Source organism: Mauremys reevesii, linkage group 9, assembly GCF_016161935.1.
Source record: "Mauremys reevesii isolate NIE-2019 linkage group 9, ASM1616193v1, whole genome shotgun sequence".
In the NCBI taxonomy this organism is placed as follows: domain Eukaryota; kingdom Metazoa; phylum Chordata; order Testudines; family Geoemydidae; genus Mauremys; species Mauremys reevesii.
The window spans coordinates 74,689,071-74,705,869 of record NC_052631.1 but is presented as its reverse complement, the minus strand read 5'-3'; the positions used below and the strand labels follow the sequence as shown (position 1 = coordinate 74,705,869).

The 16,799-nt window shown below is 44.2% G+C and overlaps 1 protein-coding gene across 6 annotated transcripts in view; it reads left to right on the top strand.

Moving 5' to 3' along the window:
• Window positions 1–16,799, top strand: part of DACH2 (dachshund family transcription factor 2) — a 492,287-nt gene that overhangs the window by 19,306 nt on the left and 456,182 nt on the right. The window lies entirely within an intron of this gene.

The following is a 16,799-nucleotide window of genomic DNA, read 5'->3' as shown; positions in this document are numbered from 1 at the left end:
TTCCTTCCTTCAAGATCATGCAAATGGGCACAGGAGTTAGTGACTGGATGTGTGGGCATAATATTGTGCATTTGGCTCATGGGTTCAGTGCTGGACCTCAACAGTGAGGCAGCTCTTAGTTGGCATGGATGGAGGGGCGCTTTGCAGGGAGCAAAGGAAAGGGTGAATGAGGCACATGCTCTGGGACCAGATGATGCTCCTTGTTAATTGTTTGGCAGCTCAGGAGCAGGCACTGGATATGATTATTTTTTCATCTCAGCAGAAATAATTTAGGAGTGTGTAAGGGGGTCGACTTGATGATCAGAGTTGAGAGAGATTTCTGTCAGATCTAGGATTTTGTCCCTAGGGTAATGATTATTTGGTTTGAAAAGTTGCAGCAGAGAGTATAGTGACGAGCTACAAAGCCTCTGCAGGCTGGTAAGGCTAGGGGGTGCGTGAGTAGGGGGCTGGCTAAATTCATATGTGACCATAGGGGATTGGTAATTACTCATCTGAACATATATTATTGGGCACCTGAGTTATTTAGGGAGCATGGGGTACACATGTCCAAGTGGGGAATAGTTATCTTTTTGTCTTCCTTTAAGGAAGGAATCAGTAAATATATAGTATGCACAGAATAGAAAGGGGGCAGCCAGGCTAAATTGCTGGTGCCTTCTTCTGGCAGATGTCCAGTGCAGGTACTTGTTATGAAATGGATGTGATTATTGCATAAAATGGATGGGAAAAGGATTTAAAGCATCCTTTTAAGAAGAAAAGCAGTAAGTCAGTCAGCAAAATATCTTCAATGTCTGTATAAGAATTTAAGGAGTCCGGGGACCAAGAAGGATGAACTGGAAGTCATGGAATATGAAGAAAAATATGATTTAATTGGCATTATAGAGACTTGGTGGGACAACTCCCATGACCGGAGTACCAGCATTGAGGGATATAGCTTGTTCCGGAAGAATAGGTAAGGGAAGAAAGTAGGAAGCGTCATGCTACACGTCAAGAATGTATACACTTGCTCCAAGATCCAAGAGGAAGAAAGCGACAGACCTACTGAGTGTCTCTGGGTGAGAATAAGAAGGGAAAAGAACACTAGTGATGTTATGGTGGGGGTCTATTATAGGCCACCAAATCAAGAAGAGGAAGTGGATGAGGCATTTTACAAGCAAGTAACAAGATTAGCTAACACACTTGAGTTAGTATTAATAGGGGATTTTAACTACCCTGATATCTGATGGAAGACTGTTACACCAAAACATCATATGTCCTGCAAGTCCTTAGCCTGTAGAGGGGACAACTTTGAGGAAGTCCATCCATTTTGGATCTGGTGTTGACCAACAGGGATGAATTAGTTGTGAATATGAAGGAGGTTAGGAATGTGGGAAGTAGTGATCATGATCTGATAGAATTCAAGATCCTAAGGAAAGGAGGACATGAGAACAGCAAAACAAGGATGCTGGACTTCAGAAAGGCAGATTTCAACCAACTCGGAGAAATAGTAGGCAAGATCCCATGGAAAGACCAATTAGGAAGAAAGGAGTCAAAGGATGCTGGCAGTTCGTAAAAGATGGAATACTTGAGGTTGAGCCTCTAATATTACTATGCAGAGTAAAGATAAGAAGAGCCACAGGAGGCCAATGTGGCTCCACAAAGAGCTTTTTAGACATCTAAAAGCCAAAAGGGATACATACAGAAAATGGAAGGAGAGGCATGTCACCAAGGAAGCATACATGGGAATAGTGTGAGCATGCATGGAAATCAGGAAAACCAAGGCAAAGAATGAGTTACAGTTGACAAGAAATGTTAGAGATAACAAGAAGGGGTTCTACAAATATGTCAGACAAAAAAGAAAGATCAAGGATGGTGTGGGCCCGCTGCTCAGTGAAGAAGGTGAGCTGGTAACGGAAGATGATAGGAAGGCAGAGCTGCTCAATGCCTGCTTTGTTTCAGTCTCACAAAAAATAACACGTGATCAGGCTACTAGCAAAGTTACTATAGACAATAAAGGGGAGGGGATGCAGATCAGGATAAGTAAAGAACACATCAAAGATCTTCTGAATAATTTGAATGAATTCAAGTTAATGGGGCCTGATGCCTTTCCCCCTAGGGTGCTGAAGGAATTAGCTGAAGAAATCTCTGAGCCACTGGCAATAGTATTTGCAAACTCATAGACAGGACCATCTCTAGGGGAGTGCAGGGCCGTGGATATAGGCGCCGAGTTTCTAATCTTCAAGGGGGTGGTCCCCCCGACTCTGCCCAGGCCTAACCCCCACTCCACCCATTTCCCCCCAAGGCCTCATCCCACCTCTTCCCCACCCAGTTCCACTCCTCTTCCATCCTCCCCCCCCAGCGCCTCCTGACGCCGCAACACATCTGATCTCTGGTAGATGTTGAGAGGGAGGGGGAGGCGCTGATCGGCAGCTCCCGCTGGTGGGCAGGAGGCGCTGGGTGGAGGGGGGGTTCTGGTAGGTCGGCTCCTCCTCGTACCTGCCCACTGTTAGCCTGCTCACCCTGCTCGCCCTCCTGCCTCACCTCCCCACCTTCCTCCTGTGGGGCCCCCCAAAGTGCGGGGCCTGAGGCGGTCGCCCCAATTCACCATGAGACGGCTCTGCTCATGGATGACAGCATAGTTGCTGAAACTAGGAGTTCTGGGGGTGCTGCTGCACCTCCTGGCTTGAAGTGGTTTCCATCATAAAAAGGATTTACAGTTCTGGTTCAATGTCTCTCAACACTCCTACTACAAAAATCTTTCCAACACCCGTGGGTGACAGGAGAGGTCCTGGAAGACTGGAGAAGGCCTGATGTAGTGCCCATCTTTAAAAAGGAGGAGCCAGGGAATTATGGACCAGTCAGTCTGACTCCGATCTGGAAAGCTACTAGAGCAATATATAACACATTCAATTTGAAAACACTTGGAGGATGAAGGGGTAATCGCTAGCAGCCAGCATGGATTTGCTAAGAACAAATCATGCCAAACCAGCTTCATTTCCTTCTTTGGCAGGGTAACTGGTTTGATGCATGGAGGAACGTGCTAGACGTAATATATCTGGATTTTTGCAAGGCTTTTGATATAGTTCCACATGACATTTTGATAAGTAAGCTGGAGAAATGCAGACTTGACGGAACTACCATTAAATGATGCACAATTGGTTAAACAACACAAACAACGAGTAACTATTAACGGAATGATGTCAGATTGGAAGGAGGTCTCGAGTGAGGTTCCACAGGGATCTGTTCTGGGTCCGGTGTTGTTCCCATCTTTATTAATGACCTGGATGTTGGACTAGAGAGCATACTGATCAATTTTGCAGATGACACAGATTTACAGATGGGGGAGAGTTGCAAACACTTTGAGGATACAGCTAAAATTCAAAAGCATCTTGATAAATTGGAGAACTGGGTAATAGATGACAACAATGAAATTCAACAAAGACAAATATAAGGTGCTACACTGAGGGAAGGAAAACCAATTGCCCAAATAGGGAATGGGGGATAATGGGCTTCGCAGCAGCCCTGCTGAGAAGGATCTGAGAGTTGTAGTGAATCACAACCTCAACATGATTATTTGTAGAAATTATTTGGTGAACATTTTTGAGTTACAAATGCATTTGAAAACACTGTAATGTGTATATGGAGAATTTGTGATGGGTGAAATTTATCAAATAATTTACTATGAGTTGTTACTAATTTTCTATGAATTATTTGCTCCTCTCAAATAGCAACCACTGCCCTGAGCTACTGCATGAGGTTGATTAATTAGTTTCAGTTTGTGTAGTGATATTTCCCAGCCAGTTTAAAAGGATGCTGTGAAGTACTTTTGGGTATGAAAGGTTTCGCAAAATGTTATGTGAATCAAAATGTCTTCATTAATGTTTTCTCAATTTCAATGGAATGTTTTATTTTCAATATAAACATTCCCCTGTTAGGTTTGTAACCCAAACACATCAGCATTGTACTGCTGTTGTACATGAGAACCAAGATGTGAAATTGACTATGAATGTCTGGACCAGCATAGTTTCACTTTATCTGGTAGCGGAAGTGAAAAAAACAAATTAACAGTGCAGATGGTAAAAGCTTAATATAGATGTTTAAAAATCTTTTGTTAATAATGTAAAGTGTTTTTAATAAACTAGTTGAAGAATTTTTGTAAATATATGTTTTAAATCTTGACAGTTACTCTTTAAATGAATGTTCACTAAATAATTTTTCTAAATATATGGCCTTTTTTGTATTTGGGAAAACAAAGCAGTACATTCTTTGCAGACTGCCTGTATTAGATGGTTAATATGTCTGTGTTGTCATAAATATATATATAAACTGTAAATTGTTAACATATAAGGCTATGGGCTATTTAGATATCTCAGTGAGATATGGTATTATCTATGTTCCCATTTCATTTGGTTTCCATTATAATCCTCTGGAGAGGACTACATGTGAGAGAATGTGTTACAAAAGAGTACACATGAAAATGTACTATAAAAAGAGAGCCTTCAAAATTACTAACTGGCAAGTATGTGTGTTTTTATATAGAACATGCACATGCACTACACACATGAGATGTGTCATGTTCTATATAACACTCACTGTATGGGGACCTAAAGATTTTTTTTTTTAAAGAAGTTTATTGCTAAGGATAGTTTGGAAAATCTGAATCTGGTGGCTCTTGATTGAAGTTCCTAGACATTCTAAAACAGATGATTCTTGCTATAGTTGTTTCACTAAAATTTATTTCAGTGTATTTATTAAGTACAGAAAGTTAAACCTCTGCAAGCTGTGTCAGTCATTATAAAATTAAACCTATGTGACTCTTCCATTTTATTCTTATCCTCCTACACTGCCCAACAACATTACCTTTCAGAGCACCACTAGTGCTCATAAAAACCAAGGAATTAACCAATATAAGTGTAGTACATGCTAATATAGATGGAAAATACGATTCACAAGCTGGACTTGAAAGCATGATGCATGTTAAACCAGCAATTGCTTGGATTTCTGCACATAGTACAGGTTTAACTGGTAGTGTATGATGAGTACTTTACATGTACACCTGATTTTCTAGGAAATCCTATGCATTGACTGTCTAGGTTGAAATGACAGCTGGTGGACCATTTATTACTCATTCTGTTTTGGTGGAAAATTCAGCCTTGTGTGTCATTTAGACTTTGTGACACATGTACCCTCCCAAGGCCTAATGACTTGTCTGCAGATGGGCTGTTATTTATTACAGTCATGTAGAATAAAATTGATTGTCTTCTAAAATTAATTTTTCATTTGCCTCCAGCTCTGCTTTAATAGAGGACACATAGTTGCCTGTTTGCAGAAATACTGTTTAATCACATTAATATCTCAGCCCCCCAGGCCGGAGAAGATAATTGTACAAACGAACAGCAAAATCTGTATCTTTAACTTCTTTTTATGATTAAATTATGCAAATGACTTATCTCCTGCCCTTCGAAGCACTAATCATCTAATTAGGAATGATGTGTTAAAGGGATGGTTTTGAATCAGGAAGGGAGGGGGGGGAATGCAGGAAGCGGAAAATGGGAGCTGACAGTGAAATGTCTGAAGGTACTATACTTGTACAAGATGAATATGAGTATTTGTTAAAAGGAGCAAAAATAAGGGCCTGTTGTGATATTTCTGATTTGTGCTGTCATTTCAAATGAGGATAGTTCTGCTTTATGCTGTTTGATTCATCAGAATTTTGTATATTAACATTTAGTAAACAGGCTTCAAGAATCCAATCCCTTGTTTGTAAGAATTGGAAAAGATAGTGTTGAGAATGTAAAAGCCTCTGCATCCTTGTCTGGCTTCACAAACTGTATTATCTGGAAAACAACATATAGGTATTTGTAGATTCTTTTATAAAAAATGTCTTTACTCAACACTAGGCATCAAAAGTCCATCAGATTTTTGTAAACAAAATGAATATTAACGCAAGTTTAATCATTTCAATCTCTGAGACCTAACTGCTTATTAACAACAATTTTTCTCTATTAGTTTAAAAATTTTCATGTGTAAATCCCAAAGAGACTTGAGAGCTTCTGTGGTAATGTTCTGTAACTTCAAATTTTGGGCTTCTGTTTATGATAAATTATTAAGACTGAGGTTCTGTTTAGCTTGTAGACATAATCATCACTTTACATTTTGGGCAAATATGAGATCGAAGATTGTTGTCCATCTGCTGTGAAATCAAATTACCAGTATTTTTATACCAATGTCAATAGGATAATGAACTCAGTCTGCATTAAATGTTCAAGCTTTATAGTCAAATATGATGATGACCACTTGGTGCATGTTTTTCTTTTAATAACTGAAAATTATTTATTTAGCTCTTGTACTTGCTGAAAATAACTCAATTTTGCAAAACTAAGGACATTCCTAGGGCTTAGCCAAATGAGACCAAGACACTTCAGGTACTCATATACCCGAGGATGTGTGAAAGCATGAAGGGAGACCAAGCAAGCAGCTAGCTACTATGTACAAGCTACCTGCCACATGGGAGAGTTCAGCCTAGTGGTCAGATGTAGCCATGGAACAACTGTAAAAAGTTGTGCCTTTCTGCAAATCTAGTGAGTACTCTTGCTCTACCAACTGCCATCTTTAAGTCAAAGGAATGTATTCTGGTGTGTTGGGAATAGCGTTTGTGATGAGATCTGATTCTGAATGTTTGTTTGAGTGATATGTGGTATGGAAAGTCTTGGTCCTGATTCAAGAAAGCACTCAAGTATGTGCTTAAAGTTAAGCATATTATTTAAGTGTTTTCTTGAATAGGGATACTTGCCTGCAGAAGCATCTCTGTGAACATTGTGTCTGTGGTTTTTTTTTTATAGCATAAGAATATATTGATCTGTCTGCAGGAAGGAAAAAAGGTTTCCCAGAACACCTTGTACAACAGGTTGGGAAACACAACTTTAGAAAGTCAGGTCTCACTGAAATGTCAAGAACTTGGTAGTGGTGATGCCAGAATAATACTAGTGTTTACCCATCTAGTGTCTGCCCTGTACACTTGAAAAACATGCAAACTGAATTTGAAAGCACTTTAAAATGTTGACCCTTGTAGATAACCTAGTTTTCTTAACTGTCTTCAAAATCCAGAACTAGCAGAATGGTTTATAATGAAGAATATGAGTTCTGACATTGCTTTGAAATCAAAGACCTAAATTACTGGCAGAATGTCTTCATAAACAAATTGAGGGTGGGAAGCGTGACATACTTACTGGCCTTCACTTTCTGTGGCTCCCAGCAAGCCAAATGCATTTGATAATCACTTTACATTAATCTTTAGATTTACTTTCTTCCATAAAAGTCCTAAAATGCTTTACAAGTAAAGCCTGGGCAAAACTGGTGAAAAATTCTGCGTAACATTTTTATGATAGTTTGTTTCGTGCTACTTGACTCCTCAGAACTTAACGAAATTCTGAGGGCCCAAAAGCTTTTCACACATAAGCTTGTAAAATCCATTTCTACCCCAACATGTAGCTTTTTTTTTTTTTTTGGTAATTTCATTCACTCAGGTTTCAAGATGGGAGCATGACTGCAGCTTTCTTTAAGAGAGACAAGGTGGGTGAGGTAATATCTTTTATTGGACCAACTTCTCATGGTGAAAGAGACAAGCTCTGTGAAGCTCAAAAGCTTATCTTTAGGTGAGGAAAGGTAATCATAGCGTCACAGCTAAGGGTATGTCTACACTGGCAAGTTTCTGTGCCGCAAGTTGTACCACTTTTATTAAAACGCTGGAATTTAACCGCTGTTGTGTGTCCACACTGCTCCTTGTGACACTGGAGAGCATCCACTGGAGCGCAAAGAAAGCAGTGCATTGTGGTAGCTATCCCACTGTGCAACTGGCTGCAGGGTGCTTTGGGAAGGGCTTGCAATGCCTCATGGGGCAGGCACAGCGTAACATGATGCAGGTTTCTTAATCCCATTGTTCTATGGCAGTGGTTCCCAAACTTATTCCGCAGCTTGTGCAGGGAAAGCCCCTGGTGGGCTGGGCCGGTTTGTGTACCTGCCACGTCCTCAGATTTGGCCGATCGCGGCTCCTAGGGCCGCGGTTCGCTGCTCCGGGCCAATGGGAGCCGCTGGAAGCAGCGGCCATTACGTCCCTTGGCCCGCGCAGCTTCCAGCAGCTCCCATTGGCCTGGAGCAGCGAACCATGGTCACTGGGAGCCGCGATCGGCCAAACCTGTGGACGCAGCAGGTTAACAAACCGGCCTGACCCGCCAGGGGCTTTCCCTGCACAAGTGGCCGAACAAGTTTGGGAACCACTGTTCTATGGGTATCCTACTACATTGTCAGCTGCTTGTCAACTGAATGGAGCGGGCGGGGGGAGGGGAAAGAGTGTGTGGCAGGGAGTGCATGTGTGTATGGGGTGGGGGAGAGACAGTGTGTTTTGGGGGACAGTGTGTCAGCATGATGTCTTATAAGTTCAGATAGTGACAGGAAGCAACCGGTCCTGAGACAAGGAGAAGAGGAAAACCCCAACATAAGCCCCCGCCTCCCTCCCTGCGCTCTCTGCACAGCAATCTCTCTCTCACACACACACACCTGCCTCTGTGTTCAACAGCAGGAGCATTCCACATTAATGGTTTGCTTTGTGTCCCGGAGCAGATCAGCACAGCGCACACCATGGCTGTCAGAAACGGTGCTTTGGAAGAGGAGGGGCTCATATCTCCAGGGCAGCCAAATTCAAAACAATGAGCAGAGCAGTCACCTGATGCATTATGGGACAGCTCTGGAGGCCAGTTACAGTGCAGAAAGCAGTCAAGTGTCTACACTGGCAATAGAGTGCTGGAGCCTCTGCGCAAATAGCCTTATTACTCTCGTCAGTGTGGTTTTTTTGCAGCGTTGCAACTGAGTAGTTTCTGTGCATAAAGTGGCTTAGCAGTGTGTACACGTCTGCAGTTTGAGCGCAAAAAGCTGCTTTACTATGCAGAAACTTGCCAGTGTAGACAAGCTCTTAGTACAAGGAGGAACAGATTAAGTGTAAGAAGTTAACACATGTTGCAAGAAACCTTTCAAAATGAAATGGGCAATTCACACCTTATTGCAGTCATATGACAAAGGAGAGTTAGTAGGTTCAGATTGTTGTAATGAGACATAAAGCCAGTGTCTCTTCTTTGGCAATTTAGGCTTTTGGGAGAAATTTCATACAGTTGTTCGGTTTTAATGAATAATTTACAAATTCTAAAACCCAAGTACATCTTGACTGCAACAACAACAAAATCACTACAAATATTTTCCCTAACTTTATAATAAACATAATAAAACTGATTTGGAAACTATATATAGGGATTACTTCAGATGCTACTGAAATGCAGTTTATAAGATGAAAAATTGTAACTGTTAAACGAAGCTCAGCAACATTACACAACTTTAGGACAGAAAATGAAGAATACTTTAAAATTGAAACCCCATGAAAAATTATAGGCATTATGCAAATACTTGAGTTAGAATCAGACTAGGAGATTGGTGCTCTTTGTTCAAGTCTTTGAACTTGATGTGATGTTCTGTGGGAAGTCGGTGGATAGAGTGGAGGACAAGCTTTATGTGCTTGTGGTAGCCCATGTTACAGAGGGGACATGCTGCAGTAGTCTGTATTGGTTGGAGTTTTCTAGGGGCTGATGGCTTTATGTCCCAGTATATTGCATTGCTGTAATTCAGACAGCAAATGAGAAAGGTATGTATAACCAAGTCCAGGTCATCCTCCACCAGTAAGGAATGGAGTCTCCCAGCCAGTCAGATATGCTCCTGGATGTTGCTATGCGAAAGTTTAGCATCAACAAGGAATCCAGGAGCACTCCTAAACTATGGACTGAGTTGACCAGTTGTGGGAGTGCACCTTTAGCCAAAGGAGAGTGCACCATAGCTGCTTTCTTCTGCCCACCAGTATAACCTCTGTTTTACTTGGGTTTAGCTTCAACCAGCTATTTGTCCCTGAGCTGATCTCATCCTAGCACTGGGCTATCTTGGTGGTAGTGTTGTTGTCATATGTGGTAAAGGATAGTTAGAGCTATGTGGCCTCTGAATGTTGCTGGAATTTGAGTCCAGGTTGTCTTAGTAGTTAATTTAATGGTTACACGAGAAGTTGCATAGGACCACAGTACTCCAGCCATTTGTGGGTACAACAAAACCCAGATATCTTAGGTTTTAATTTTTCAACTGAAGTATGGTAGCATTATGCAAATAGCCAGACTCCATTCTTGTCATAGGATGAATATGCAGATAATGAAAAATCTACCATTGATACCTCTGATAAAAATACCTATTCTTAGAGCTGTCCCATGGTACAACACTTGGTGCACATGTTAGAGCAGCCAAAGATGAGTTTTAGTTTAGTTTCCATATTTAGGGCTGTATTTTGAAAACTTCCCAGCTTATTCATCAATCCTCTAATTAATAACTCAAAGACTTATACTGAAGAGGAAGAGAGGGGGTTTAATGTACAGTTCTCTTTCTGTGTCTCTCTTTCCCTTCACAACAGTTCTGTGTGTGGAATAGCCTGTCCCAAAATATCTGGCTGCTGGAAAACCAAACATTTGTGCACTGTATTTTTTGAACTTTGTTCTACTGCTGAACAATTTGCTAAGAGAATGTCCATTGCATATTTCTGCTCTTCTTTTGCATCTGTTTTGTTCCCTTCATGCTGTGGCAGTTGTACTGAATATTAATGAGACAATACATGGTCTAACCCTAGGCAGTAATTTTCAGGTCATTAGCTAGAGGGAGGGGGAAGGAGAAATCTAAGCTCACTAACCTATAAAAGGGATACACTTCAACCTCTTGGAATACTTACTACTTGTGCTCTTTGGAAAAAATCACCCATGTTGTCTGCACCCTTTGCCTTTATGAATACATTCACCCACATCAATATCTTAATAAAACTACTAGCTAAAATATACCATTCAGTTGCACCTGGGATGTACACACTGAGGATAGTATTCAGTAGCCCTTAACATTTCCCATTCTAATGGCTACAAATGGGGCTCCATGAGGGAGAGAGAATAGTCTTTTTTGAGTAGTATTCCTGTGGGTGCTTCACTTTATGTATGCATGCACCTCTGTGCCTTTGATCAGAGATTTTCATTAGCAGTGCCCATTCAGCCTGAGCATGCACCCTACACATCCTTGTGCCACATACTGAAGTTATAGGCTGAGCGAGTGAACCTCCCTCAGTTCCTTCTCAACCGCCTTTGGCCAGAGACAGAGTCTATCTAGCATGTGCCTATTCCCTCTTGTATACGTGTTTTAGCTTTTATAGTGAATTTTCAGTAGTAGTAGTAGGTTTAGCACCTTCTAATTTTTGAAACATTTGTTCTTTGTTTTTTCTTTCTTTTCTTAAAATATATATATATGCACATGCACACACATTTTTGTTTTTCTTTTTCCCTTATTGAGGGGCTTGAACAAATTTTCCTCTCTTGGGGATGCTGGGCTCCCTGGGCTTTAAAAGGTGCCTCTCTTGTTGAGTTGCAATTCCTGTTAGAGACGGGCACTCTTTCTGCATTCGTTGTTTGGAAGATTCTTGTATTCCCGGCAAGTGTAAGGTCTGCCCTTCTTTTAAAGGAAGATACTGGAAGAACAGGGAAATAAATTATAGGCTCTTAATGATGGAGATTGCCTTCTGATCTGGGGGAAGAGAACCCCTCTGTATAGGGTCTCTCCACTTTTGTTGGTGCTCCATTGTTGTCAAGGTCACAATCATTGAGAGCTTCCAGGGGGAAGACAGCATCAAAACTCTCGTCTCCAACAGTCTCCATGAGTGAGGTACCGATAACCGAGCTGATGGTACAAAGAATTTCCCACTCAAAGTAAAAAGAAGGAATAAGAGGAGCATGACAGAGTTCCTCATCAAAGAAAATCTGGTTCTGACAGGAGTGTTAGTGAAGCTCTGAGTACTTCATGTGCTGTGAAGTGCACTAAGACTTCAGGTAAGTCCCATACCTCGGTGGTAAAGGGCTCAGTACTGAAGACTACTATTATCTAGAGACTGGCTTCGATGGAATCCTTGACCCCCTTGGTATTAATATCCGTGCCTCACACTGCAACATCATGCTTGCCTTCTGCAACATCATTGATGCTGGTAATGAATTCTGCTGTACTATTGGTACCACAGTAATTCTGGTACCCAAAAGACCTTTCGGTACCGAATGAGCCTGAGTCTCCGTTCCTTGTGACCTCCGGACACCTCTCGGTAATGAAGTTGGCTGGATCACCGATCGCTCATGATTTTGGGAGAGGTATCTCTTCTCCATCTTCCACTATCCAGAAAGAGGGGCTGTCACTTGGAATACAATATGTGGAGGAGCATTCTGACTCAGACTCTGAACTTACTGTTCAAAGCTCTCCAATTTATTCCAGGAGATATTATTCCCCATTGCAGATGTAACAAAGGTCCCTGCCTTCCAATACTTGGGATGACCAGTGTTGGATATCTCCCCCCATGGTCTCCCTCATTTGCCTCTGGATCCCAGTAAGGCCATGTACTACCAGCAATTTTGAGGGCCTCAGCTGAGTCCCACACAGAACATAGACCTCATTCCCTGGTACCATCTATCGCTCCTCCTCACTCTGAGTCCGAGGAGATCTTTGAGGGGCAAGACACAAGGTGGAAAACGAGTTTTCCCCTTTTCATCGTCACCTGATGAAGCTGTCATGCCATCACCGCCATTGTTAGCTGATTGTTTTAGGCTAGTTCACGACCTGATGAAGCAGGTCACTTACACCTGGAAGAAGTCCAGGATTCCCATTGTAAGGTCCTGGACACATTGCACATTTTTACCTCAGCATGGATGTCACTGCCAATTAATGAAGCCATCCTTGAGTCAAGTCTACCTGGCAAACTCCAGCAAAGGCTGATTTAAAAAAATACTACATCCTGGCCAGCAATTTGGAGTTTTTATTTGCTCAGTCCAGCATCAAATTCTTTAGTCATAGATGCAGTCAATGAAGGAGGCAGCAGCAGGCAACGTACCTTTTTAGGCCACCCTTTATTATAAGGACCAGAAATGTCAGGACCTTTTTGGTCTTAAGAGCTACTTGTCATTGACACTTCAGTTCAGGTTAGCTAACCAGTAGGCACCAAATACGACTACCTGAACTACGAGAAGTTTAATGCTTTTATTGACCTTTTACCACAGGAACATTGAGAACAGTTCAGCACCCATAATAAAGGAGGGTCAGCTCTTTGTGAAAGCTTCACTACAGCTGTCACTGGTGGTTGGAGTGGACACTGCAGCCAAGTCTGTTTCCATTGCAGTAGCTTTGAGGTGAGCTTCCTGGCTTCAGTTGTCTGGGGTGCTGCCTAGCGGCGAATTGGCGGGTGGTGTGGATGCTATCCGAACCCAGTGCACTCACTTGGGCACACTGCACCTCCACACTTGCGCTGCAGCAGTCTGCGAGCTGAGATTCTCTCACCCCACACACAACCAGGAGCTGGAAATTTGGTGCGATTCTTCTCTCTGGCTTGCATCTGGCGTTCTGGTTGCACACATCGGGGGGCAGAAATTCAGTTTCCTTGCATCCTGAGCCTCTCTGCAGCAGTGAGAGTCCGGGCGGTCCCTGCAGAGGCAAACTCAGCCAGCAGAGCTCTGGAAGTCCAGGATCTGAATGCCTGAGAGTGCGAGGTCTGGGAGTCCATGCTCAGAAAAGGTCTCCAACAAAACGATGCAAAGACCTTCGAGAAGCTCTATGAAGCCAAAAAAGACAAAGGAAGCAGCCGATGCGATGCAGTGCCAAAAGAAAGTCAAAGCCGCGAGGCGACAGGAATCAAACGTGCCCAAGACATGACGCTCCAAGCAGCAGGCGCACCATGCCCAGGCCCGGAGAGTCTGCCACCAGTGCCCCACCAGTGCCCACCCAGACAGCCACGAAGTGAGAGATGGGTCAGCGAGACCTCCCTCCGACGTGACTGTTCCTCCCGCTTCGGAGACCCGAGGGGAGACGCAGGGGCTCTCCAGGATCCCCATCCCCCTCCCCGACTGCAAGAGACAGCCAGGATCTCTTCGGATTAGGCTACCATGGCCTCACAGAGATCCCAGGAACTGGACCAGGACTGGGGATCAAGGGAAAGATCATTAAACAGAAAAAACAAACATAAAACATTTTTTTTTTTAAATTTTAATAAAATATAAAAAAAATAAACATAATAACATTTTTTACAATGAAACTAGGGATTAATATAAAGCTACAAATAAGCAATGAAAAAAGCAAAGCAGAAATAGCCTCAACAAGAGCTTTTCAAAAGCAAGCAAGAGAGAGATCAGCACTCAAGCAGTCAAAAGTGCTCCGAGCAGGCACCTCAGCCTCAGATGCCAGCCTGCGCCCCAGGAGACTGAGATATTGGGGCCTAGCCTGAAGCAGTCAGCTGAGCGCCCTGCCGCAGTCTGTCTATTAACATCCGCTCCTGTGGCTCTGGCCTCAGTGTGGTAGTGCTGTGGTTGTGGCGTGTTAACATTCATGGTATTAGTAAACTGCAGTGACAGTGTACTGTTACTAGCAGATGGAACTTTGCTTTAATGTTGGTAGACTTGTAAGTGTTACTTTGTGCATAGAAGACTTTTTTTAAGAATGACCTCGCTAGTGCAGTGCTGCATAGCAGGCAGAGAATGACGCAGGGCAGACTTTTACTTTGCAGCAGATTTGCATTGAAAAGCATTCAGGCTTGTGGTTTGCACATTGCCTCAAAGCATACAGGGTGCTGCACATTGCCTCCAGCAGGAGAGCACCAACTGAGTAAGCACACTGGTACTGACTTGCCAGCAGCAGACTTTGGGGCTAAGGCATAACTGTCTCTCACTGCTGCTCGCCGCTCGCAGGCTTCTCTCAGCCGCTGAGAGAGTATTGTGCTTCTCTCTCTCCCATCTGCTCTCTCTGCCAAATCTCCTGGTTGTCTTGGTTGATCAAACTGACTGGCTCTGATGACTTTGCTGTTGGTGTTTGGTGTTGTTGTGTTCAAGGCTTTCACCTACTTTTCACTCACCTGCACTCGGCTCCTTGACCTTCCCTGCCGCCATCCCCTCCCTAGGCAGCAATGCAGCTAGCCCAGAAAAAAAGAAAAAGACCAGGAGTTCCAGGCAGGCAGGGCCAGCCAGGCAGAGGCAGACAGGAGACGAGGCAGAGCAGCTGTCAGTGGGGAGGCAGAGCAGCAGCAGGAGCACACACCAGGGGACAGGAGGCAGGAGGGGCGGCAGGAGGACAGCAGGGTGACTGGAGGAGCAAATTGGTGTGAAACGGAAGGCCCGCCTGCGCTCCCTGCGCTGTGAGCATGAGGGAGCAGCAGTGCAGTGCAAGCGCCTGCTGTCATGCATCTGCAGAAGTCCTCCCCCTGCAGCCCCTCTGCCCCATCTGCAAAGTGACAAGACGGAGGCGGCAACTGTCAACACACAGCAGCACAAGACGACCAGGCACGTTAATGTTAAAGAGAACTGCCTCTTTGTTTTACATACAACAACTTTCTTTCTTCAACTTCAAGCCCCCCACTAAATTTTGTTATTGCAATATTACCAAAGCATCAAGTGGTACTGACTGTGTCACACGCTTCTGGTGTCAGAAGACTTTCTGTCTTCTGGTGGACTGTTAATGTCACTGTAATGCCCACAGTCTCCATGACTGCAGACTGGCTGCAGGGTCAGATGCTGGCTGCACCAGACACTGCTGGGCAGTCACAGGGACAGTCTGCAGTGGTGTGTGGCACACACTGCTTTGGTCCGGTGTATGGTGTGTGTGCTCAGTTGTGGGTGGTGGTGCCCCCGGGGTAGGAGCTGGGTGTGGTGTGCATTTGGACCATGGTCACGATCCTCCACCCGCCCCTCCTCCCCCCCCCCGGATCTCCCATCCCCGCAGGCATCACCTCTTCTCCCCCCCCCCCCTCACCCCTCCCCTCCCCCTCCCCCCAGCCCCACCCAAAAACCCCAACCCCTATCCACCCCCCACCCGCCCTTCCTGCAACACCCCCATCAGTGCACACCACCTACAGCACACAATTCCCAAATGCAGATGCTTCCAACATTTAAAAAAAAAATGAAAATCCATTATTAGATTTATTATTAATCCTGAAAATTAGTTTTAAAAAAGATTGGGGAAACTTGGAAAAAAAAATCTTGCCTTAAAGCTTAAATCTCTTGGAATCTCACAGGTTACCACAGGTTACCTCATCAGGCTCTCTGGCTGCCTCCTGATGCACCTTTCTTCCCGCTGGCTTCTCTCAAGCTCTCTTTCTGGGCTATTGCCTTCAAAGCCAGGCCAGTGTATTCAACCTCCCCTCCAGGCCAAGCGCCTCGCCTAGGTCGCGCCTTGCTTGGAGCACACAGAGCACAGCAATAACAGCACCAATCTTTCAAGTATTCTTCCGCAGTCAGCAGTGTAGGTCGAGATTCCATCTCCCTTGTCCCAAAAGCACACCCACCACCATTCACCACACTCTGCAGCCTTTGAAGAGTCAAGTTCTCAGTCGGCAAGGCGCCTGTATGCGCTTCATGTTAGCGGGTCGAGGGCGGGTGGCGGGGGAGGAGAGCACTGTAGGCATCTGCACATCCCAACATCTATTTCATTGGTGTGCCCCGAAAGTGCCTGCCTGGAAGAAAGTGTTCCTGAACACCGCCCCAACACCTGCGCCTTGCCCCCGACCCGCCCGCGCACACGGCGATGTTTGCCCGCGTCGCCCACCCCACCAGACGCTGCAGCACCACAGCTTGCAGCATTATTCGGTAGTTTGCTGGCCTGGTGGGTGTTGTGGGTGCCTGGGATGTGATGCTGTCCCATATGGCCCCACACCGGATTGGGAATCCCATCGCGCTATAGCCCCCGCTATGATG